We start from the raw sequence: 25,792 nt of genomic DNA on the forward strand, positions 1-25,792 counted from the left end.
CAACCCAAAATCATTATTTCTTCTATTCAAATCAATTTATATCAAATACAAAATAATTAATTAATCTCTATTAATTAATTTCTCACAATTAAATTCATATTTAAATACTTTAAATATAAATTTAACTTATCTTATACATCTAATAACCTAGATTTGGTTTCAAGTCATGCTAGGGACTTTGCAATCTTATTACAAACCAAACCTATTTAATTAATCAATTAAACTCTTTAATTAATCAATTAAATCACATTTTACTTGGTGATTATCTTGTGTATGTGTGTGATTCACTAGGCTCATCATTAATTGGCAATGAGATATGATATTCAATCTTAATATCATCAGAACTCTTTCTTACCATAAATGATTTCTCTAAATCATTTTAGGTATTGTCGACACCATATTTTGGCCGATCCCCGAAATCAATAGACTTTGAAATCGATCCCCAGCACCAAGTCTCCATGTCATTCAATTCATTACCGATCTCTCTTCATAGGAATCAAACCAACACCAAGTCTTCATTACTGATCTCTCGAACCAATTATCGAGTCACCTTGCTAGCCGATCACATTTTCGATCGCCCATCAAACGAAATCCAACCGACATTAATTCCTCGTGCCATCCAGTCTTATTCCCGTCCTCCATTTTATAAATATTGTGGATAATCATTAAATAAAGTTAAGGTTTCAATCCGATCCAATCTCTGTTGTGGGTAATCATTTAAAAAAGTTAAGGATTCAATCCAGCTTAATGGTGCTTCCGATCTTAAGTTTTCAAATCAGGTTTCCAATTTTAATAATCTTAAGTTCCGCTCGGTGTTTGTTCTCGGTTTAAGCCTATCTCATGCTTACAATGTTTTCCAACCTCTTACACTTAGGTTAATAATCACTTTTAGTTGTTGTTCTAATATGTTCAGACAATCAGGCGCTCATGCAACTTAGATACTTTCCGATCTCATTCGGTCATTAAAAAAAAGAACTTCATTTCATTTCAAATTAAAAATTTATACAAGTCATTCGGCTGGAGGATCACCTCCAGCCTGTTCTACATTTTGTTCACCCCCTCTATCACCTTCGGCCTCCTCCTCGCTATCCTCTTCGTCTTGGGGAGCCAGGTCCACCATCCAGGAGAAGTCCTCCTCGGGATAACGCTTCCTGAGCTCGGCTTAGAGATCCCCATGAGCGTTCACATAAGCACCGGCCTCCCTTGTCACTACCTCTTCTTCTTTTGCTTTGAGCTCCTCAGTTAGGCGAGCAACTTCAGCAGCTCGGAGCGCCCGAACCTCTTCAAGAACATAAGCTTGCTCGGCCAGCTTATCCTCATAGAATTTCATCCACCCCTCAATTTCAGATATGTAGTTTTGAGCGGATGAAAGCTGAGATCGGAGGGAAGCAGCTTCCTGACCCACCTTCTCGACCTCCTGCCTCAAGCCGTGAGCCTTGTCCCAGATAATGTGTTGGTTCACCAAACTCTCCATGCTCAGGCTCATAGTTTGGGTCAGGATATCATCGAGATGGTTCGGGGTTAGCCTATCCCGATCCTCCCGAAGGCAGATGGAGGCCCCCAAAACCTTAGCCAAACTCGGATTCTCCCGAACAGTTCGGTTCTTCTCCAGGGAATGGATTAGTACTTGAGCGCTGCGGGAGAGGGTCCTCGAGGTAGGTTGGGAAGGACCCCCTTCAGCACTCAAAGCAACTGGAGGGGCTGGTGGCGGCTCTTCTTGACGAGGAGGAGACCGGACCACTTCTATGTCAGGGATCGGTGGTCCCAAGGGTTGAGACGAGCCTCCTTGCATTTCCCCAGGATCATGCCTGGGCATCTGAAGAGCCTCGGCCCGCTTCATCTCCCGCACTTTCCGGGAGACCTCTCGTTTTCGCTTCCGGCTCTCTTTGGAAGCCTCGCTACCTGCACAAAAAAAAGGTCAGTGAGATCGCTAAGGCCCAAAGATCAGAGATATAGAAAATACCGAGGCCGAGGTCAGAGAGCTAAAGCCCGCATTCTTCACCAGTAATCAATTCCATTGTCCAATGATGCAGTTCGGCCGTCACTGCATCTAAACAAGAGAACTTCTGTCGGGCTGCCTGATCTTTCAGTTCCATCACCATCAGGCCTTCTTCCCTAATCAGGGTGATGCGCTTCGGAAGTAAGGGACCCTGGTGCAGCCAGCGGTTCGGAATTTTGCTCCTTAGAATAAAGAAGCGATTCTTCCAAATCTTTAAGGAGGAGGGCAGATCGGTAAAAAGCCCACAATGTGACTTCGCCTGAAAGAACCAATACTCGTCGTCCTTTCGACGAGTTAGCCTATGTAGTTTGGCGAACACCTTAGCTGTAGGACTGAGTCCTTTAGCTCGGCAAAGGCCTCTGAAGGCTACTAGGATCCACCATGAGTTCGGGTGAACTTGGGCTATGCACACTTGGTGAAATTTTAGAACTTCCTTGAAGAAGTCGTCAAGAGGGAATCGCAGCCCGGCTTTTAATTGTTCTTCATATACCATGATCATATCATTCTCTTCCAAGAAGTTATCGGCTCGAAGATCGCCGTGACACTTAATGAGTTCGTATGAATCGGGCTGAATGTTATACTCTTGGCTGAACGACTGTAGGTCAGTTTCTTGAAGGGTTGATGGCAGCTCGTCCATGGGGAGGTTTTCTCTCCCTGAAGAATGTGTTTGCCTCGAGGGTGCTGCTTGACCACAGGCTGGAATGGAGGTCCTAGGAGGTTCAGGTCGCCCGCTTGGTCCGACCACTTCTACTTCATCTGACGACCACGAGATCTGAATGGAAGGGGGGCTTGCCGCTCTCTGACCCTCGGCACTGCTCATTTTCAAAGAAAAGAGAATTTAAACTGAAAGAAAGATCAAAACCCTTATCGGAGTGTGATTGGTGTCGGAAGAACTTGAAAAAATGAGAGGATTTTGGAATCGCTCACGAGAGGCTGAAAATGACATAAGGGAGCAACTGGCGGACCCATCCCCTATTTATACCCGTCTGAGCATTTAATGCTCACAGTGTCCCAAGCGGTGCATCGGTTAGCGGGATTCGCCAGCTTTTTCTAACACGTCTCACGAATATTCTGGAAATTCCATAATTGAATAAGGAGAGATCGGCTGGTTAAAGGACCGGCTGATTAAGGTGGTTGTTTGGAATTACAGATCGGCTAAGGGCTATTCAGTTAAGAATCGGATCGGATGAACACATCAAAGATCGAAAAATAACCAATGCAATAATAATAAAATGATAATTGACAAAACAAAAATTTTATTTCCAAAAGGTCAGATTACATCATTTGGGCGATCTCTAGAGGTCAGATTAAATCATTTGGGCAATCTCTAGAGATCGGATTACATTAAAAGTCGGATTATATCATTTGGGCGACTCTAGAGATCGGATTACATTAAAGGTCAGATTACATCATTTGGGTGATCTCTAGAGATCGGCAATACATCCTATCTATTAAAGGCCTATGTCAAAGCCTAGTCTCGTGGCTGAATCAAAAGATGTGTTTGATCAGGAGACCGGCCGTCGACATTGGATAGATGTACAACTTAGATGGGGAGACTATGACTCTCATGAGAATAAGGGAGATCGTCATCAATGTTATCGCTCGGAACCGAGCTGCTATCGGAACACCCAGTGTGGTGACAAGCTAAAAGAGCTTCGAAGGGTGGTCACCAGTGATAGGAGGGAAATTAGCAGTCTTCTCGCCCGAAATCGGTTCGCCGATTACATCGGTTGACCGATTTGAGGTCAACACGATCGATATTCTCGATCTGGCTCGGTAAATTAGTCTAGTTCTCTCACTGTCATCAGAGGTAGCCATAGTGATTTTCTGATCACCGGGGTCATAAATTTTCAGTTGATAAACAAGGTGAACAGTCAGAAAAAGATCAAAAGCAGCTATCATGGCCGGGATTATTGCCGGAGCGGCTAGAACAGGAAATGTGAGAAGGAAAGAGTAGAAAATCAATTGCGGAGGAGTTTCCCGTTGAAGGTATATATATAGAGAAAAACATTTATTGCTAGTAGAAAATGAAGCGGACGCCTCGAAAATCAAAGGAATAAATGCTTTGACTGAACCGAACCAGAAGAAGGAGAAGACCGGAGTAGGAGAGATCAAAAGAGGGGGGCCCGGCATGAGAGATCGGAAAAGGATCGTGTTAGAAAGATGGGAAGGGAGGGGAGATCGGAAAGCAAGGAGAATAAGACAACTTCCAATAACTATCGTCATAATTAGAGCCGAGGTAGTTAAAGCGTTGTAGACGAGATCTCCACCGCACGCCTCATTTGCAGAATCGCCCACATTACTGACAGGTGCCAGAGTATTTCATGACAGTCCTGTACATCCCAATCTCCACCGTTGATCTTACTTGTAAGGACGAGCCCAGAGCCCTTGGATCAAAGAAGAAGACGACAAGGCCGGTGCCTTTTATTCCCAGCCCTCGGATTGCCCTGAACAAGAAAATTGGGAACCGTCAGATTAGAAGAGAAAAAGGACAAATATTCTGAAAAGGATCTCGGCCGTTCATTCTGATTCTCTTTAATTTCGAAGCATCAAATCATGTCCTTTAAAATCCAAACCTTTCATCTCCCTCAAAGAAAATCCTGACCTTTAATTGGGAGCATCCGGTCCCTATAAATACCCGCATGAAAAATGTTGAGGGGGGACGAAAAAAGAGAAAAGGTGGTGACTATAGTGGAAAGGCTCTGAAACTTAATTCAGTTTTGCCACTCTGCTATTTTTAAGCTAGAAAAACTTCAGAAACCAGTTTTCTAAAGTATTTTCTTTAAAGGAGGGTTGGACACTGGAACTCTTGATTTTCAGTTTGTTCATTGCTCTACGTTTCAGTTCTTTTTTCATCACCTTTATATCCACTTTTATTTTCCAAGCTCAGTCTCATTCATTGTCATTCCGCCCCGATTACATTCTAACTTGGTATTCCTCATTTCAAGATAAACATTAATTCCTGGACTATTAGCACGGAACTCTGCAACATTCGTGGCTCCATAGTTAGTTTCATAGGTTCAACTTCCTATAGGTGAGTGTCTGAACCGTTGTCCTATCCAGTGTTTGCCTTTATTTTGTTTTATTTATGCTCGTAATTTTCGTTAAAGTTTGTCTTATGTCAGAATGTCTCACGTAGGTGGTTATTCTCATGAGTTTATCTTTTGATACAACAGTTCATGTTATTTATTTATTCTTGGTCTTTATTTATCTCCCAATATGGGTGTTCTGGTTATGAGAAACATATAGGTAGTTAGATAAAATGTTGGTAGCCGTATCTTAGCACAAGGTTTTTTTTTTTATATATAAAAGTTCGGATAATAAATCAGAGAAAGTTATGAAGACGAGCCACTAGACTAGCTTAGGAAGATGACTGGGTAAGGTGGGGGGTCGGAATAAAATTAAATTTCAGACTAGCAAATGAAATAGAGCAAATGGTACCTGCCGAAAGGTATTGGTAAGGTGATCACATAGGAGGTCGGTAAAATTAAGTCTGGTATCCCCTATCTAGTCACGATGTACCAATGAGTTAAAAGAAACGTTATTCGGGTCCCCGACATCTTCGAATGCCAGAACCCTTAGTCTTAGGCTCTCATGATGTGTAGCTGTAATCAAATTTTAAGAGGTCGGAAAAGTCCTTATCCAGCTCTCATTCAAATAAAAGAGATCGAATGAGAGTTTTTATCCGATTCTCAATCAAAAATTTTAATAAATACTTAAAAGAGATCAGAGGAGAGTTCTTATCCGATTCTCAACCAAAATTTTTGATAAATATTTAAAAGAGATCGGAGGAGAGTTCTTATCCGATTCTCAATCAAAAATTTTAATAAATATCTAAAGAGATCGGAGGAGAGTTCTTATCTGATTCTCAATCAAAAATTTTAATAAATATCTAAAGAGATCGGAGGAGAGTTCTTATCTGATTCTCAATCAAAATTTTTAATAAATATTTAAAAGAGATCGGAGGAGAGTTCTTATCTGGTTCTCAATAAAAAATTTTAATGAATATCGGAAAGAAATTAGAGGAGAGTTCTTATCCGATCTCCAATCGAAATTTTAATGAACATCTAAAAGAGATCGGAGGAGAGTTCTTATCCGATTCTCAAAATCAAAATTTAATAAATACGCAAAGTAATCCCATAAACGAAAACTGCAACACAACAACAATTCACTAAGGTTGTCTCATTTACTTATGTATCTGGGTAATTCGAAATCTAGTGAAAAATTAAATATTCCCTTTTGTCAAAGGGATTAACATCTTCATTCTAGCCCAACCCTCCTAGCTATTGATTTTAATTTATGAAGGGCATAATGTTAAATCTGCTTGCCCTCATAAAGGGACGTGGCGGGGTGCCTAACACCTTCCCCGCCCGTATACGGACCCCGAACCTAGAATCTCTATTTTTGAAGTAGTTTTATGTTAGTTTGTTTTCATAAATGGTTTCCTTTAATTTTCCTCAAAATTAAAGTGACGACTCCTCACTCTTTCCCACTTCGGTGAGTATTCGTCCAGGCGACCACAAAATGCCTTGCGACAGCTTGGCAACTCCGCTGGGGAAGCCTTTTTACCTTAACACTGGTTCAGAGGTCCAAAAGCAGATTTAATTTTATGATCAAACCATAGTTAGGTGGGCTTAATGTACAAAATCCATATCTTAATTATTGTTGTTTTTACTAACTGTTTTGCTTGTCTTGATTGTCCACTCCTATAGCGCTCTTCGTCCAAAAAAAAAAAAAGGGGAAAAACTCCCCCCATATTGGGAAGAGGTAAAGATGTCCCTTCACACACTGAACACTCACACAATGTCCTCACACACTTCAGCCCTATACCAGGGCTTTCTTATCCCTTTTAGAAAAATAGGAGGGAATCATGTAGCGGTACCCGTGGGTTTGGCTTTCTTATCCCTTTTAGGAAAATAGGAGGGAGTCATGTAGCGGTACCCGTGGGTTTTACCCCGTTAGTATCCGTGAAGGCTTCTGCTCAGATTGAAACTCGTTCTATTTACTGTGATACCCGTGGAACTTTCCCGACAGTATCATGGGGGATAGAATGGGGCTCTACTGTTTACAGTAGGGGCAATTTGGGAACCTGTGGCTTTTAGAAAATTAGACCTTGAGCTAAACTATCACGATAGCTGGAAGCCGTAGCAAGCTATCTTATAAGATAGAACTATCCAATTAGGTAGCACCCATCCGGTACCAGGACTCTCCCTACTTTAGGACAAAAGGGGCATACTTACTCTTACCCTATTCTGCTTATGTCTTATTTTTATTTTTAAGGGTAATCTTGAATCATACTGTTAAGAGAACCTACACACTTTCCTACTTTGATAAATGTGTAGGTGTCACTTTGCCAACAGTATAATTCAAAATTACTCGAATTTACCCTACTAATAAGTTTTTCCTACAAGCATCACCAAATTATGGTCTATAAAAGGATAAGCATCATTTTTAACATGGCATCCTCGAGTCAGTCGGCAGAAGAAAGACCAGAACAGAATGCTAAATCGTGGTCCGAACCACCTCATAGTTCATTGTCCTCGCAAAATGATGTCACCAGGGTAGATACTAGCTCGTTGCCTCCATTGGACCTAAGCAAAGTTGAGGATAGAATGAACAGTCTCGAGGGTCTATCTAATGGTTGGAGGTCACTTCCCGATCCCGTCAAGGCTCAATTCGAGGAAAAATATGGAAGGATTGCAACCTTGATACGAGTCAAAGTCCAAGTTTCGGCATTAAAGGCCATGCTGTGGGTTTGGAATCCCAAGTATGGGGTTTTCTCCTTCAATGACATTGATACGACCCCCACTCTGGAGGAATATCAGGCATTGCTAGAAATTCCTTATGTGGTACAGAATTGGATTTACTTACATCTTGAGCATAGGCAGACCTGGAAACGGTTCGCACATGTGTTGGGAATTCCCCTGGAAGAAGCAAAGGCAAGAGAAACTGTCAAAGGAAACACGCATGGATGGTATTGGACTTACCTCGAGAAGTGGTTAGACCGATACATTAAGGATGAACAATGGCGCAAGCTTCGTTAGTGATTGCTTTGGGGATCTGTGGTTTGATCTTATTCCCTGGGCCTCCGAGAATTATAACCTGCAGCGTTGTGGAGATATTCTGGGCAGTAGAGAAACAGAAAGTCAATCCGATACCGGTAATTCATGCAGAGACTTTATTGACTCTTACTTACTATCGACAACAAGGCAAGGGGTCCATCAAGTGTTGTTCTCAATTATTGTACCTCTGGATTATCAGTCACATATGTCCTCTAGAGACAAAGGAGTTAACTTGGTATCTTGATCAGCCTCTTATCGAAAAGATGACCAGATTAGTAATCAACCCAAAGGATGAGTTGCAATGGCAAGAATGGATCCTGAGCTTCAATAGCCCTAACTATTGTTGGAGGAAATTGTGGACATCGGGTCAACCCATTTTGGTCAGCACGGGGGGCAATCAATCAGTATCCCTAATTGGATTGACTGGATACACGAGTTACACTCCAGCATTAGTAATGAGGCAGTTTGGCTCAACCCAGTCCGGAGTCAACATAGAAGAATACCACCGAGGTCATTTCTACCATGAGCTCGATAAAGAGGAAGAATTAAAAATAGCTCGCAGATCCTGGGAAAATATCACTATGGTGGAAAGGTCGCCTAAAGGTCCAAGTGTCACGAGCAATTATCTTAAATGGAGGGTTGGCAGGGATCAAGGACACCTAACTGCAGATCCAACCAAATTCGAAGGCAGTGACCTTCGTCAAGACATCCTTTTAAAAGAAGCTAGCGCTCGCTTGGCTGATTCCCTAGAAAAGGCAAACACCGAAAACTCGCAATTACAAGAGCGAATAAAATAGTTAGAGGACCAACAGCAGATCCTCAAAAGAAAAGTGAGAAGGCTTAGGGAAGAGGCAAAAACTGAAAAGACAGGGTTTGAAGAGCAAGAAATACGATGGGAAAGGGAAAAGAGCTCTCTCCAAGCTGCAATGAAAGAAGTAGAAGCACAGAATGGCAAGCTTCAAGAGAAAATGAAATACCAGGAGATACTCGTAGAGGAGTATAAACAAGAAAGCAAAAAGAAGAAGCTTGAACTGAAGGAGCAAGCACAGCTTATCAATGATATCCTGAGAGAATGTGTTAAAGAAAGGAAGGAAAAAGAAAGACAAGCCACTCTTTATCAGGAGCTGAAAGAAAATGTTGACTAGCTGGAGAGAATGATAGCACAGGGGAAACAAGAACTCCTACCTGAATCCGAGTATGCCCTGAAAGTGTTCAACCCTGCTAGACAAGAAGAAAGGCTATATGAATATCTCAGGAAATGTCATTACATTATAAAGAACCTCCCTGAGCCTAGGCCGATGTAAAGAATGCTGTGTATGAATTATTCAATTAATGGAATAACTTTTGGGCCATTGTTTAGCAAAATTGTGAATGAATAGTATGACTCCCGTAAGAACCCCCTCGCTAGGGTTATGTGAGAAATTGGATGCGCCATATGGACAGGTATCATAGATGCGCATTCAATCCAGTCATTCACCGTCGGACTATCGAACGATGCCATGATAAAAGTGATGCAATTATCCTTCTGCAGATTTCATTTCCTGCTCTCAGATGCCACCGTATCCTTTGTCCACATCAGGACCCTTTTAATTTTAATCAAAATTCACTAAAAAAATTTCCTTTTTTACTTTCTACAGAAAATCAATATTGCTTCAAACAAAGCAAGCCTGACCAGACACGCAGTTCAACCCAAACGAGTGTACTTAACAAGATCAAGAACAAGAAGGCTAATGGAAGACCAGGAACAAGTCCAGAACCTACAAGGACAAGTGTCTGAGCTGAAAGACCAGGTCTCAGAGCTCATGAGACTAATGAGGGAAATGTCCCATAATAAACCTGCCTCAGAACCTAACTTACCAGTACCTCCCCCACCACCTACAACGGTTGATCCTCATCAGGCTTCAACCTCTTTCACCTTTCAGCCACCTATCCTAGATCTGACAATCACCGTTAATCCGGCTTCCCTGAATAATGACCCACCTTTCTCCTATTACCCGGCTATCCCAAATACCGAGCCACACCCTTCAATCCTGATCCCTCCGGTTCATTCCACCCCTCAACTCCCGACTGGGGGAGTATTTCATGCAGTAGGTGGAGAGAATAAGACAAGACAAAATGAGAAGCTATCCGCTCTAGAAGAAAGATTAAGAGCAATAGAGGGACTGAACATGTATGGTTCAGTTGATGTGGGGTCACTGAGATTGGTGCCAGATGTAGTGGTGCCGTCTAAGTTCAAAATCCCGAACTTCGACAAATACACTGGGAACTCAGAACCCCACATTCACCTGGCCACCTACATTGCCAAAATGTCCACCCTGACAGAGGATGATCGACTCCTAGTCCACTTTTTCCATGAAAGTCTCTCTGAGGCCCTGAGATGGTGCATTCAGTTGGACAGGAGCAAATTGTGCTCCTGGAAAGATTTGGCTGATGCTTTCCTAACACAATACAAGTTCAACTATGACGTGGCCCCTACAAGGAGAGACCTCCAAAACCTTGTGCAGAGAGATAGGAAAATCTTCAAAGAATATGCCCAGAGATGGAGGGAGAAGGCCGCAGAAGTGTATCCTCCAGTGACTGACAATGAGCTATGCTCCTTGTTCATTGAAACATTGAAGGCTCCTTATTTCAATCTGATGATTGGAAATACCTCCAACAGCTTCTCGGACATCATCCAAGCTGGCGAGAGGATAGAAGCTAACTTAAGGATGGGATGACTGCAGGAGTTGACTGAGAATCCTGCCAAGAAAACTGCTAGTTTTGGCAAGAAGAAAGAGGGTGATGTGCACTCCATCACCCAACAGAACACCCAATTTTCATTACCTCCAAATAACTACTGGCCATATCCTCCCCCTCATGGCCCAACCATTGCAAATATTCTACCCCCTCTCCCAAATTATCCTCACCCGCACCCACAATATCCGCCACCGTCGACTTACCAGCCCATACCTCCTCCACAACCCACTCAACCCAGACCACTTCAAAATAACCCGAGACCACCAAGAAACCCTGATCCATCTCTTCCCCCGCCACTTAGCGAAATATACCAATACCTCATCGGTATAAATCAAATAGTATCGATTCCCCTTGACCCGATTCAGCCGCCATACCCTAGGTGGTATGATGCTAGTGCCCGATGTGAGTATCATGGAGGGGCACAGGGGCACTCGAGCGACAATTGCGGGGCACTCAGAGGGAGAGTGCATGCTCTAATCAGGAATGGGTGGTTGAAGATTGAAGGGAATGGTTCTCTCCCCAATGTTACCTCAAACCCATTGCCCAATCATAATACGGGTAATGGCGTAAACATGATAGATTCAGAAGGATAAGGGTCAACCTTGGAGGTAGATCAACTGATTCCTCACTTTGAGGAAATTTTGACAACAGCAGTAAGGGAAGGTTACCTCCACCCCCAAACGACAAAGCTTGAAGATGGTGTGGGATGCTCCTATCACGGGAGAGCGGCTGACCATGAGCTGCAGAATTGTGGAGAGTTCAAACAAGAGGTCCAGAACTTACTGTCCCTCAAAGTTTTGAGATTCCAGGCAAAGTCAAAAATGGAGGGCGGAGTAAACACAGCCTGACTCGGCCAAAATACCTCCACCCCTAATCACAGAATCACTTTCTCACCCCCAGCATCTTCACCACCAGTAACAATTATCCGAACACCGCCCCAGCTCCCAGTTACGAATACCCATGCTATACCTTGGAACTATAACTTCCAAGTTTTCACCCAAGGAACATTGAGCAATACACCGGCTCCTAGCCTAGCTTCACCCTCAGCCCCCCCTAAACCGTGCTTCACTCCTCATGAGCACTTCAAGATGACTGACGCTGGACCTTCTAGCAGTGCTACTCCCCAATCAAACCCCCAGCCCGTCACTACCATAAGATCCTCCCCACTTGAGCAAGAAGTTGAGTTTATAACCCGAAGTGGGAGGTGTTATGGGAATGCAGAAAGGGAAAAGAAGAGAGGGAAAGTAAAAATGGGAGAGCCACGAGAAAATACGGAAGAGGAGGCTGAGAAAGCAGAGAAAGAAGAACCTGCCGGACCAAAAGAAGAGGAGGAACTGTTGCTTCAAATAATGAAGCAAAGCGAGTACGACGTGGTGGAACAGTTAAGAAAGACACCTGCTTGAATTTCACTATTGTCCCTAATTCTGAGCTCTGAGGTGCACCGTCAAGCCCTGCAGAAAATTCTGGATTAGGCCTTTGTGAACCCCGACATCACACCGGGGCAGTTCGAGAAGATAGTAGGACAAATTCAGGCATCCAGTTTTGTTACTTTCTCAGAAGAAAAGATAGACCCTGCAGGCTTAACACACACTAAGGCTCTGCATGTGACGGTGAAATGCAAAGGTTGCATAGTGGCTAAGGTCCTTATTGACAATGGATTCGTGCTCAATGTACTGCCTAATGCCACCTTGGCTAGGCTACCAGTTGACTGGTCAAACATGCGACAAAGTGCTATGATAGTAAGAGCTTTTGATGGTACAAGGAGGGAGGTGCTGCGAAACAAAGACTTGCCACTCCAAATTGGCGCATGCACTTTCAACGTCACGTTCCAAGTGATGAACATTGAGCCCGTATATACTATGTTGCTGGGGAGGCCTTGGATCCACTCAGCAAATGCCGTTCCTTCAACTTTGCACCAGAAGATTAAATACATTATGGACGGCAAAATCATCACTGTGAAAGGGGAGGAAGCCATGCTGGTCACCAAGCCGCAATCACTTCCTTATGTAGAAGCAGTTGAGGAGTCGTTGGAAAGTTCTTTCCAGGCTCTTGAATTACAATAAACCATCTCAAGAAATGAAGGGGCTACGGCTATGGTAGCCAAAGTAATGTTGAAGAATCGGTATGAAATGGGCAAAGGGCTAGGCGCCACATTGCAAGAGATTGTCGAACCTATACCAGCTATCCAGAAGGTTGGCCATTACGGTTTGGGTTATGAGGAAGACGCCCTGATGGATGGACGATTCTGGATGAGAAGTATGCTTCGGGATCAAAGATTTGATCAAAAAATCGGGAAAATGAAGGTAGTCCCGAGAATCACAGAGGTCTTCACCAAACCGGTCATTGAGAATCCAGTGGAAACTGAAGAATCGCCTAATGAACCATCCATTGATGTCATCCATCTTAATTCCTTGTATGAAGCTCTAGTCTCACCAATAACTGAAGGGCAAGAACTGGACAACTGGACAGCAGAGGACATCCCTGTACTCAATTTCGAGTAAAGTACTTTTGGTTATCCACACTTGATCATTTTGTCCATGGTGACAAGTGTAATATTGTAAATGGACCCTTTCTTATGTTATAAATGTTAATGAATTAATAGCGCATTTTATATCCAATTCTCTTCTCCTTTCCTTTTTGAAATCCATCCTTATAATATATTCCATTTTCGTTTCTTCAGGACCACTCATCAATTAACACCTAGTAATTCAATAGACTCAGAAATCCCTCCAGTTAATTTTGAAACCCCCATAACTGCCATTACTTTAAGTGATTCTGAGGGAGAACTCGTAGAAGAAAGGGATGAAAAAGATGAACCTTCCCTAGTGCCTTGCGGGGACGAAACGCACATCGTGAATTTAGGCACAGAAGAAATAAAAAGAGAACTTAAAGTTATGGAGAGTGGAGAATTAGAAGATATGGTCAGTTTTCTCAAAGAATTCCTGGACATATTTTCATGGAGCTATGACGATATGACCGGCCTTGACCCTCACATAGTGATGGACAAAATTCCCCTAATTCCCGAGATGATCCTAGTGAAGCAGAAGCTAAGAAGAATGAACCCTGACACGCTGCTCAAAGTTAGGGATGAAGTCAAGAAGCAATATGATGCTGGGTTTCTGGAAGTGGTCAAATATCCCCAATGGATAGCTAACGTTGTCCCGATGATGAAGAAGGACGGGAGAGTCAGGGTGTGTGTCGATTACAGGGATCTTAATAAAGCAAGCTTGAAAGATGATTTCTCTCTCCCACACATAGATGTGTTAGTAGACAATGCTACGGGATTGGGCAGATGTTCGTGTATCGATGGGGCATCGGGGTACAATCAAATCCCAATGGATGAGGAAGACAAGGAAAAAACTGCCTTTATCACTCAATGGGGGGTATTTTGTTACCGGGTCATGCCTTTTGGGTTAAAGAATGCTGGCGCTACCTACCAACGTGCTATGGTCACATTATTCCATGATATGATGCATAAAGAAGTGGAGGTGTACGTGGATGATATGATCATCAAATCCAGGGAGGAGAAAGCCATGTGCAGGTGCTAAGGAAAGTATTCGAGAGGCTCAGGAAGTATCTGTTGAAACTAAACCCTGCTAAATGCATATTCGGATCTCGATCTGGGAAGTTGTTGGGATTCATAGTGAGTGAGAAGGGAATAGAAGTAGATCTAGACAAAGTTCGAGCTATTCAAGAGATGCCATCCCCACAAACAGAAAGGGAGGTGCGCAGTTTCCTGGGAAAGCTGAACTACATCTCGAGATTTATTTCCAATCTCACTGCTAAAGCCGAGCCTATCTTTAGACTACTCCGGAAGAACAACACCACTCAATGGGATTCCGTCTGTCAACAGGCTTTCGAGAAAATTAAGCAGTACCTGTCAAACCCACCAGTATTGGTTCCTCTGGTGGCAGGAAGGCCGCTGATTCTGTATATGGCAGTCCGACAAAGCTCAATGGGATGTGTTCTGGGGCAGCACGATGATACCGACCGAAAGGAGAGGGCCATTTATTACCTGAGCAAAAAGTTCAACGATTGTGAGTCAAGGTACTCTTTCCTAGAGAAAACTTGCTGCGCACTAGCCTGGACAGCAAATCGCCTCAAACACTACATGTTGAATCATAAGACATGGCTCATCTCTAGGATGGATCCTATTAAGTATGTATTCGAAAGCCCGTTTGTGCCAGGAAGGATAGCAAAATGGCAGGTCATACTCTCCCAATATGACATTGTCTACATGACCCAGAAGGCAGTAAAAGGTAGCATAATCGCTGATCTCCTAGCAAAGAACCCCATCCAAGATTATGAAGCCTTGGATTTTGAATTCCCTGATGAGCATGTTAACGAAGTGGAAAACGAGGAAAAAGAATCCACTGATGTATGGGAAATGTATTTTGACGGAGATGTCAATTTGTCCGGTAATGGAATCGGAGCTGTGTTGGTAGCTCCGGATGGGAAACACTTCCCGATAGCTATCAAATTAAGATTTGACTGCACCAACAACGTCGCAGAATACGAAGCTTGTGTGATGGGTCTACAGGCTGCCATCGAAATGAAAGTCAGGAAGTTGGAGGTATATGGAGATTCAGCCCTGATCATTTATCAAGTCAAGGGAGAATGGCAAAATAAGGATCCGAAGCTAATCCCATATCAGAAGTACTTACTGGAGCTGATTAAGAAATTCGAAGAAATCTCTTTCACTCACCTCAGTCGAGACAAGAATCAATTTGCAGATGCCTTAGCCACCCTGGCTGTTATGGCTCAAATAGAAGAAGGGCAGATGACTCAGGAATTGCAGATCAAAGCAAGGAGTGAGCCAGCATACTGCTTCATGATTGAGGAAGAACCTGATGGTAAACCTTAGTATCATGACATCCTGGTCTACATCAGAACCAGAGAATTCCCTCCAGGGGCAAGCAGAAATGAAAGGAGAATGATCCGGAGATTAGCGTTGGGATACTTCCCCAGTGGAGAAATTCTATACAAAAGGAGCTCCAACGGCGAATTGTTGAGATGCGTGGATGCAAAAGAAGCAAAGAGGATCCTTTTTGAGACTCATGAGGGAAATTGTGCAACCCATGCCAATGGGCATATAATGGCCAAACAAATCATGAGACGGGGATACTTTTGGACTACCATGAAGAAGGATTGCATTGAATATTTTTCAGAAGTGCCATAAATGTCAGATCTACGCGGATCCGATAAATGTTTTGCCTCACCAATTGTTTAACCTCGTCTCACCATGGCCTTTCGCAATGTGGGGCATTGATGTAATTGGTCCCGTCAACCCTAAGGCATCCAACGGGCATAGGTTTATCCTGGTAGCTATTGACTATTTTTCTAAATGGGTCGAAGCGACATCATATGCTCACATCACACAGAATGCGTCCCTCAAATTCCTCAAAAATAATATCATTTGCCGGCATGGCCTCCCTAGCGAAATCGTCACTGACAATGCCAAGAATTTGAATGGTCCGAAGATCCAGAGGTTATGTGATCAATACAGGATTCGACATCTCAATTCCTCACCATACCATCCCCAGATGAATGGGGCAGTGGAAGCAGCAAATAAAAATCTCAAGAGAATAATCCAGAAAATGACAGTCACTTATAGGGATTGGCATGATATGCTTCCTTACGCCCTTCACGCATACCGAACTTCCATAAGGACATCAACTGGGGCAACTCCTTACTCGCTGGTTTATGGGATGAAGGCTATACTCCTATTGAAGTTGAAATTCCTTGCCTAAGGATTCTGAAGGAATCAGGGATCGATGAGTCGGAGTGGATCCGATTAAGGTTGGACTAATTAAACTTGCTAGATGAGAAGAGGCTAGCGGCAGCATGTCATGGGCAGTTATATCAGAGGAGAATGGCCAGGGCATTTGACAAAAGTGTTCGCCCACGCGAATTTCAACCCGGGGACCTAGTTTTGAAGAAAGTGCTCCCGAATCAAAACGATCCCCGACGTAAATAGTCGCCGACCTATGAGGGACCCTATGTGGTTAAGAAAGCATTTTCTAGTGGGGCCCTGATCCTGACCCATATGGATGGTGAAGAATTTCCAAGACCCGTGAATGCTGACACTGTCAAAAGATATTATGCATAAGAAAGGGGGTGAAAATCTGAAAGGACGCCCCTAACAAAATGAGCGAAGGGTGAAAACCCAAAAAGGGTGCCCTAAAAAAAAAAAAAAAAAATCTAAGGGTGAAAACCCGAAAGGGCGCCCTTAGAACCAGAAAATGGAGAAATAAGGAAGGAGATATGGGACAAGGGAAGGAAAATAAACCATCACGACATGATTCTCCGTCAGTAGAATACTTGAAATAATGGCAGTAAAGGGACTTCAAAGCTAACTACAAGAAATCTGTGAGATATGTCCCTGTACCCCTTTTTCCTTTGAAACTGTACCTTTATTTTCCAAACCATAATAAAGTCATTTTGATATACTTTCTTCTCATTTGTCTTTTTGCTTTTATCTTTCCCGTATACTCACTCTTTAATATTGTCCTTTTTCAACCTCTTTATCTAATGCGCTGTTAATCTGTTAAAATTTTGTCATAAGATTAGGATTTGAATATTGATAACCTCATGTACTTTGCTATGAGATTTGCAGGGAATGGCCTAAAAAAAAAAAAAAAAAACTAGAGGTGAAAACCTGGAAGGGCGCTTCTAGTCAGATGGGCGAAAGGAAAGTGAAAACCCGCAATGGCGCTTTTCGCAAAATAAAAAGAAAGTCGAGAACAGAAAAGGGGCATCCGAAGAAGTAAGTAAGGAAAAGGAGGTCGTAGGTCAAGTCTTGTAACTTGTCCTCCATTAATCGTTGGCCCTCGGGATCCTGTTAAGTACACTTCGTCGTGGAAGAACTTCTCGTGTCAGGTTGGACTTGTTATTTAAGTTAATTTTAATTTTTTAGCATTTAAATTTCCTGTTAATCAACCTCTAGTTCCTTGATCTAAGTTGATTTTAATTTTTCAGCATTTAAATTTTCTGTTATCAACCTCTAGTTCCTTGATCTCAGTTGATTTTAATTTCCAGCATTTAAATTTTCTGTTATCAACCTCTGGTTCCTTGATCTAAGTTGATTTTAATTTTTCAGCATTTAAATTTCCTGTTAATCAACCTTTGGTTCCTTGATCTAAGTTGATTTCAATTTCCAGCATTTAAATTTTCTGTTATCAACCTCTGGTTCCTTAATCTAAGTTGATTTTAATTTTTCAGCATTTAAATTTCCTGTTAATCAACCTCTCGTTCCTTGATCTAAGTTGATTTTAATTTCCAGCATTTAAATTTTCTGTTATCAACCTCTGGTTCCTTGATCTAAGTTGATTTTAATTTCCAGCATTTAAATTTTCCGTTATCAACCTCTGGTTCCTTGATCTAAGTTGATTTTAATTTTTCAGCATTTAAATTTCTTGTTAATCAACCTCTAGTTCCTTGATCTAAATTGATTTTAATTTCCAAGCATTTTAAATTTCCTGTTAATCAACCTTTGGTTCCTTGATCTAAGTTGATTTTAATTTTCCTGCATTTAAATTTCCTGTTTATCAACCTCTGGTTCCTTGATCTAAGTCGATTTTAATTTTCAAGCATTTTAAATTTCTTGTTATCAACCTCTGGCTCTTTGATCCAAGTTAATTTTAATTTTCTAGCATTTTAAATTCTTGTTACCAATCTCTAGGTCACTGACATAAGTAGGCTCTAGTTTCCTAACCTTGATTTTGAGTCTCAACATTTCAATACCCAATTGCCTAAAAAATGAGTCTGAATCTTCACATAATTCCTACACGGGAAAATTTTTCCTTCAATAGAAATTATGTAAAGAGGGGCAGCTGTCGACACCATATTTTGGCCGATCCCCGAAATCAATAGACTTTGAAATCGATCCCCAGCACCAAGTCTCCATGTCATTCAATTCATTATCGATCTCTCTTCATAGGAATCAAACCAACACCAAGTCTTCATTACCGATCTATCGAACCAATTATCGAGTCGCCTTGCCAGTCGATCACATTTCCGATCGCTCGTCAAACAAAATCCAATCGACATTAAGTCCTCGTGCCATCCAGTCTTATTCCCGTCCTCCATTTTATAAATATTGTGGATAATTGTTAAATAAAGTTAAGGTTTCAATCCAGTCCAATCTCCGTTGTGGGTAATCATTTAATAAAGTTAAGGTTTCAATCCAGCTTAATGGTCCTTCCAATCTTAAGTGTTCAAATCAAGTTTCCAATTTTAATAATCTTAAGTTCCGCTCAGTGTTTGTTCTCGGTTTAAGCCGATCTCATGCTTACAATGTTATCCGACCTCTTACACTTAGGTTAATAATCACTTTTAGTTGTTGTTCTAATATGTTCAGACAATCAGGCGCTCATGCAACTTAGATACTTTCTGATCTCATTCAGTCATTAAAAAAAGGAACTTCATTTCATTTCAAATTAAAAATTTATACAAGTCATTCAGCTGGAGGTGATACTCCAGCCTGTTCTACATTTTGTTCACCCCCTCTATCACCTTCGGCCTCCTCCTCGCTATCCTCTTCGTCTTGGGGAGCCAGGTCCACCATCCAGGAGAAGTCCTCCTCGGGATAACGCTTCCTGAGCTCGGCCAAGAGATCCCCATGAGCGTTCACATAAGCATCGGCCTCCCTTGTCACTGCCTCTTCTTCTTTTTCTTTGAGCTCCTCAGTGAGGCGAGCGACTTCAGCAGCTCGGAGCGCCCGAACCTCTTCAAGAACATGAGCTTGCTCGGCCAGCTTATCCTCATAGAATTTCATCTGCCCCTCAATTTTAGATATGTAGTTTTGAGCGGACAAAAGTTGAGATCGGAGGGAAGCAGCTTCCTGACCCACCTTCTCAACCTCTTGCCTCAAGCCATGAGCCTTCTCTTGGACAATGTGTTGGTTCACCAAACTCTCTATGCTCAGGCTCATAGTTTGGGTCAGGATATCATCTAGATGGTTCAGGGTTAGCCTATCTCGATCCTCCCGAAGGTAGATGGAGGCCCCCAAAACCTTAGCTAAACCCGGATTCTCCCGAACAGTTCGGTTCTTCTCCAGGAAATGGATCAGTACTTGAGCGCCGCAGGAGAGGGTCCTCGAGGTAGGTTGGGAAGGACCCCCTTTCGCACTCGAAGCAATTGGAGGGGGTGGTGGTAGCTCTTCTTGACGAGGAGGAGACCAGACCACTTATATGTCAAGGATCGGCAGTCTCGAGGGTTGAGACGAGCCTCGTTGCATTTCCCCGGGATCATGCCTGGGCGTCTGAAGAGCCTCGGCCAGCTTCATCTCCCGCACTTTCCGGGAGACCTCTCTTTTCTGCTTCTAGCTCTCTTTGGAAGCCTCACCACTTGCCATACCTGCATAAGAAAAGGTTAGTGAGATCGCTAAGGCCCAAAGATCAGAGATATAGAAAGTACCGAGGCTGAGGTCAGAGAGCTGAAGCCCGCATTCTTCGCCAGTAATCAACTCCATTGTCCAATGATGCAGTTCGGCCGTCACTGCATCTAAACAAGAGAACTTCTATCAGGCCGCCTGATCTTTTAGTTCCATCACCATCAGGCCTTTTTCCCTATTCAGGGTGATGCGCTTCGGAAGTAAGCGACCCTGGTGCAGCCATCTACGTGGGAAACCCTCAAAGCCGTTCGAAATTTTGCTCCTCAGAATAAAGAAGCGATTTTTCCAATTCTTAAGGGAGGAGGGTAGATCGGTAAAAAGCCCACAATGCGGCTTCGCCTGAAAGAACCAATACTCATCGTCCTTTTGACGAATTAGCCTATGTAGTTTGGCGAACACCTTAGCTGTAGGACTGAGTCCTTTGGCTCGGTAAAGGCCTCTAAAGGCTACTAGGATCCTCCATGAGTTCGGGTGAACATGGGCTATGCACACTTGGTGAAATTTTAGAACTTTCTTGAAGAAGTCGTCAAGAGGGAACCGCAGCTTGGCTTTTAATTATTCTTCGTATACCATGATCATATCATTCTCTTCGAAGAAGTGATCGGCTCAAAGATCGCCGTGACACTTAATGAGTTCATATGAATCGGGCTGAATGTTATACTCTTTGTTGAACGACTGCAGGTCGGTTTCTTGAAGGATTGATGGCAGCTCATCCATGGGGAGGTTTTCTCTCCCTGAAGAATGTGTTTACCTCGAGGGTGCTGCTTGACCATGGGCTGGAACGGAGGTCCTAGGAGGTTCAGGTCGCCCGCTCGGTCCGACCACTTCTACTTCATCTGACGACCATGAGATCTGAACGGAATGGGGGCTTGCCACTCTCTGACCATCGGCACCACTCATTTTTAAAGAAAAGAGAAAATTTAAACTGAAAGAAAGATCAAAACCCTTACCGGAGTGTGATCGGTGTTGGAAGAACTTGAAAAAATGAGAGGATTTTGGAATCGCTTGCGAGAGGCTGAAAATGACATAAGGGAGCAACTGGCGGACCCATCCCCTATTTATACCCATCTGAGCATTTAATGCTCACAGTGTCCCAAGCAGTGCATCGGTTAGCGAGATTCGCTAGCTTTTTCTGACACGTCTCACGAATATTCCAAGTGTTATAAATTTTATAATTTAATAAGGAGAGATCGGCTTGTTAAAGGACCGGCAGATTAAGGTGGCTGTTTGGAATTATAGATCGGCTAAGGGCTATTCAGTTAAGAATCGGATCGGATGAACACATCAGAGATCAGAAAATAACCAATGCAATAATAATAAAATGATAATTGACAAAAAAAAAATTTTATTTTCAAAAGGTCAGATTACATCATTTGGGCGATCTCTAGATATCGAATTACATTAAAGGTCAGATTACATCATTTGGGCGATCTCTAGAGATCGGCAATACATCTTATCTATTAAAGGCCTATGTCAAAGCCTAGTCTCGTGGCTGAATCAAAAGATGTGTTTGATCAGGAGACCGGCCGTCGACATCGGATAGATGTACAGCTCAGATGGGGAGACTATGACTGTCATGAGAATAAGAGAGATCGTCATCAATGTTATCGCTCGGAACCGCACCGCTGTCGGAAAACCAAGTGTGGTGAGAAGCCAAAAGAGCTTCGAAGGGCGATCACTAGTGATAGGAGGGAAATTAACAGTCTTCTCACCCAAAATCGGTTTTTTGATTACATCAGTTGACCGATTCGAGGTCAACACGATCGATTTTCTCGATCTGGGTCAGTAAATTAGTCTACTTCTCTCACTGTCATCAGAGGTAGCCATAGTGATTTTCTGATCACGGGGTCATAAATTTTCAGTTGATAAACAAGGTGAACAGTCGAAAAAAGATCAAAAGTAGCTATCATGGCCGGGATTGTTGCCAGAGCGGCTAGAACAGGAAATGTGAGAAGGAAAGAGGAGAAAATCAAATACGAAGGGGTTTCCCGTTGAAGGTATATATATAGAGAAAAGCATTTATTGCTAGCAGAAAACGAAGCGGACGCCTCGAAAATCGAAGGAATAAATGCTTTGACTGAACCGGACCAGATGAAGGAGAAGACCAGAGTAGGAGAGATCGGAAGAGGGGGGCCCGGCATGAGAGATCGGAAAAGGATCGTGTTAGAAAGATCGAAAGGGAGGGGAGATCGGAAAGCAAGGAGAATAAGACAACTTCCAATAACTGTCGTCATAATCAGAGCTGAGGTAGTTAAAGCGTTGCAGACGAGATCTCCACCGCACGCCTCATTTGCAGAATCGCCCACATTACTGACAGGTGCCAGAGTATGTCATGACAGTCCTGTACATCCCAATCTCCACCGTTGATCTTACTTGTAAGGACGAGCCCGGAGCCCTTGGATCAAAGAAGAAGACGATAAGGCCGGCACCTTTTATTCCCAGCCCTCGGATCGCCCTGGACAAGAAAATTGGGAACCGTTAGATTAGAAGAGAAAAAGGACAAATATTCTGAAAAGGAACTCGGCCGTTCATTCTGATTTTCTTTAATTCCCAAGGATCAGATCATGTCCTTTAAAATCCAAACCTTCCATCTCCCTCAAAGAGAATACTGACCCTTCATTGGGAGCACCTGGTCCCTATAAATACTCGCATGAAAACTGTTGAGGGGTGACGAAAAAAGAGAAAAGGTGGTGACTATAGTGGAAAGACCCTGAAACTTAATTCAGTTTTGCCACTCTGCTATTTTTAAGCTAGAAAAGCTTTAGAAACCAGTTTTCTAAAGTATTTTCTTTAAAGGAGGGTTGGACACTGGAACTCTTGATTTTCAGTTTGTTCATTGCTCTGCGTTTCAGTTCTGTTTTCATTACCTTTATATCCACTTTTATTTTCCAAGCTCAGTCTCATTCATTGTTATTCCGCCCTGATTACATTCTAACTTGGTATTCCTCATTTCAAGACAAACATTAATTCCCGAACTATTAGCACGCAACTCTGCAACATTCGTGGCTCCATAGTTAGTTTCATAGGTTCAACTTCCTACAGGTGAGTGTCTGAACCGTTGTCCTATACAGTGTTTGCCTTTATTTTCTTTTATTTATGCTCGTAATTTTTGTTAAAGTTTGTCTTGTGTCAGAAGGTCTCACGTAGGTGGTTATTCTCATGAGTTTATCTTTTGATACAACAGTTCATGTTATTTATTTATTCTTGGTATTTATTTTTCTCCCAATATGGGTGTTCTGGTTTTGACAAACATATAGGTAGTTAGATAAAATATTGGTAGCCGTATCTTAGCACAAGGTTTTTTTTTTTTTGTATAAAAGTTCGGATAATAAATCAGAGAAAGTTATGAAGACAAGCCACTAGACTAGCTCAGGAAGATGACTGGGTAATGTGGGGGGTCGGAGTAAAATTGAATTTCAGACTAGCAAATGAAATAGAGCAAATGTTACCTGTCGAAAGGTAGTGGTAAGTCGATCACATAGGAGGTCGGTAAAATTCAGTCTGGTATCCCCTATCTAGTCACGATGTACCAATGAGTTAAAAGAAGCCTTATTCGGGTCCCCGGCATCTTCGAATGCCAGAACCCTTAGTCTTAGGCTCTCATGATGTGTAGCTATAATCAAATTTTAAGAGGTCAGAAAAGTATTTATCCAGCTCTCATTCAAATAAAAGGGATCAGAGGAGAGTTCTTATCCGATTCTCAATAAAAAATTTTAATAAATACTTAAAAGAGATCGGAGGAGAGTTCTTATCCGATTCTCAACCAAAATTTTTGATAAATATTTAAAAGAGATCGGAGGAGAGTTCTTATCCGATTCTCAATAAAAAATTTTAATAAATATCTAAAGAAATCGGAGGAGAGTTCTTATCCAATTCTCAATCAAAATTTTTAATAAACATTTAAAAGAGATAGGAGGAGAGTTCTTATCCGGTTCTCAATCAAAACTTTTAATGAATATCTGAAAGAGATCAGAGGAGAGTTCTTATCCGATCTCTAATCGAAAATTTAATGAACATCTAAAAGAGATCGGAGGAGAGTTCTTATCCAATTCTCAAAATCAAATTTTAATAAATACTCAAAGTAATCCCATAAACGAAAACTGCAACACAACAACAATTCACTAAGGTTGTCTCATTTACTTATGTATCTGGGTAATTCGAAATCTAGTGAAAAATTAAATATTCCCTTTTGTCAAAGGGATTAACATCTTCATTCTAGCCCAACCCTCCTAGCTATTGAAGGGACGAGGCGGGGTACCTAACACCTTCCCCGCCCGTATACGGACCCCGAACCTAGAATCTCTGTTTTCGAAGTGGTTTTATGTTAGTTTGTTTTCATTAATGGTTTCCTTTAATTTTCCTCAAAATTAAAGTGGCGACTCTTCACTCTTTCCCACTTCGGTGAGTATTCGTCCAGGCGACCGCAAAATGCCTTGCGACAGGTATCTTATAGAACATGGTTGACACCTAGCATAGCGTGCCATAGCCACCCAATCAGTAACAAGGAATACCTTAAATGAACCTTTAATCATATGTTACCATGCACTAGAATCTCTCTGTTACAAAATCCCAATTCGAGCTAGAGTCATGGTTTATGTCAAACCGCATTTGCTATGAATATTATGTTCTCTTTTAATTCCAGTTCTTAATTAATTAGAATTTCTTGTCAGAAACTCTTTTCTGACTAAATCTGTCTGTCTTGGCTAGGAACTTGAAACATCAAGGACAATTAATTGAACATAGAATTTTATTCCTATTTACTTTGGCTAACAGATTCCATCTTGATCAACACCTATCTCCATATATAACTAGTAGGAGCCAACACATGCCCATATACCCATACACAATATAAGTATGAAAGCAGTATCAAACTCAAATCACCTATACACAAGATAACTATGTTATCTCAGGTCTAAAGATTATATGCACTGATATGATATATGATAATGCATTGACAAGTGTAAACTCCATATGCTTGTCAAATGTGTCACTGGTTCGGCCTACTTATCATGTATAAGTGCCTATCATGTTTGTTATGTGGCATGAGACTCACCACTCCATCTTATTGATATCTCATATAAATACCTTGGGAACAAACATGATTATAATCTTTCTGGATAAGTCATGTTCTATGTGAAGTATCCTCGATTGTGAACCGATTTATGATATTTTATGCTAGAAATACTCTTACTCATATTCTTAACAACTTAAGAATAGAATTTCTAATAGAATAGAACTGCCCTACTCATGATTTGGAGCTAGCAGTGATTATATTTGCACTGAAGATATGGAGGCATTACTTTTATGGTGAAAAGTGCTACATTTACAAAGGCCATAAAAGTCTAAAGTATTTGCCAACCCAGAAGGAGCTCAACCTTAGACAGAGGCAATGGATTGAGTTCTTGAAGGACTATGACTGTGTAATTGACTACCATTCTGGGAAGGCAAATGTACTTGCTGATCCTTTAAGCTAGATGTCCATCACAGCTTTGAGATTATTGAATGCCCATTTGTCCTTAGCTCAAGATGGAGCTATTTTGGCTGAGTTGTAAGTGAAGCCAAACCTGCTACAGCAGATTCAGGATGGGTAGAAGATAGATG

Source organism: Hevea brasiliensis, chromosome 11, assembly GCF_030052815.1.
Source record: "Hevea brasiliensis isolate MT/VB/25A 57/8 chromosome 11, ASM3005281v1, whole genome shotgun sequence".
In the NCBI taxonomy this organism is placed as follows: domain Eukaryota; kingdom Viridiplantae; phylum Streptophyta; class Magnoliopsida; order Malpighiales; family Euphorbiaceae; genus Hevea; species Hevea brasiliensis.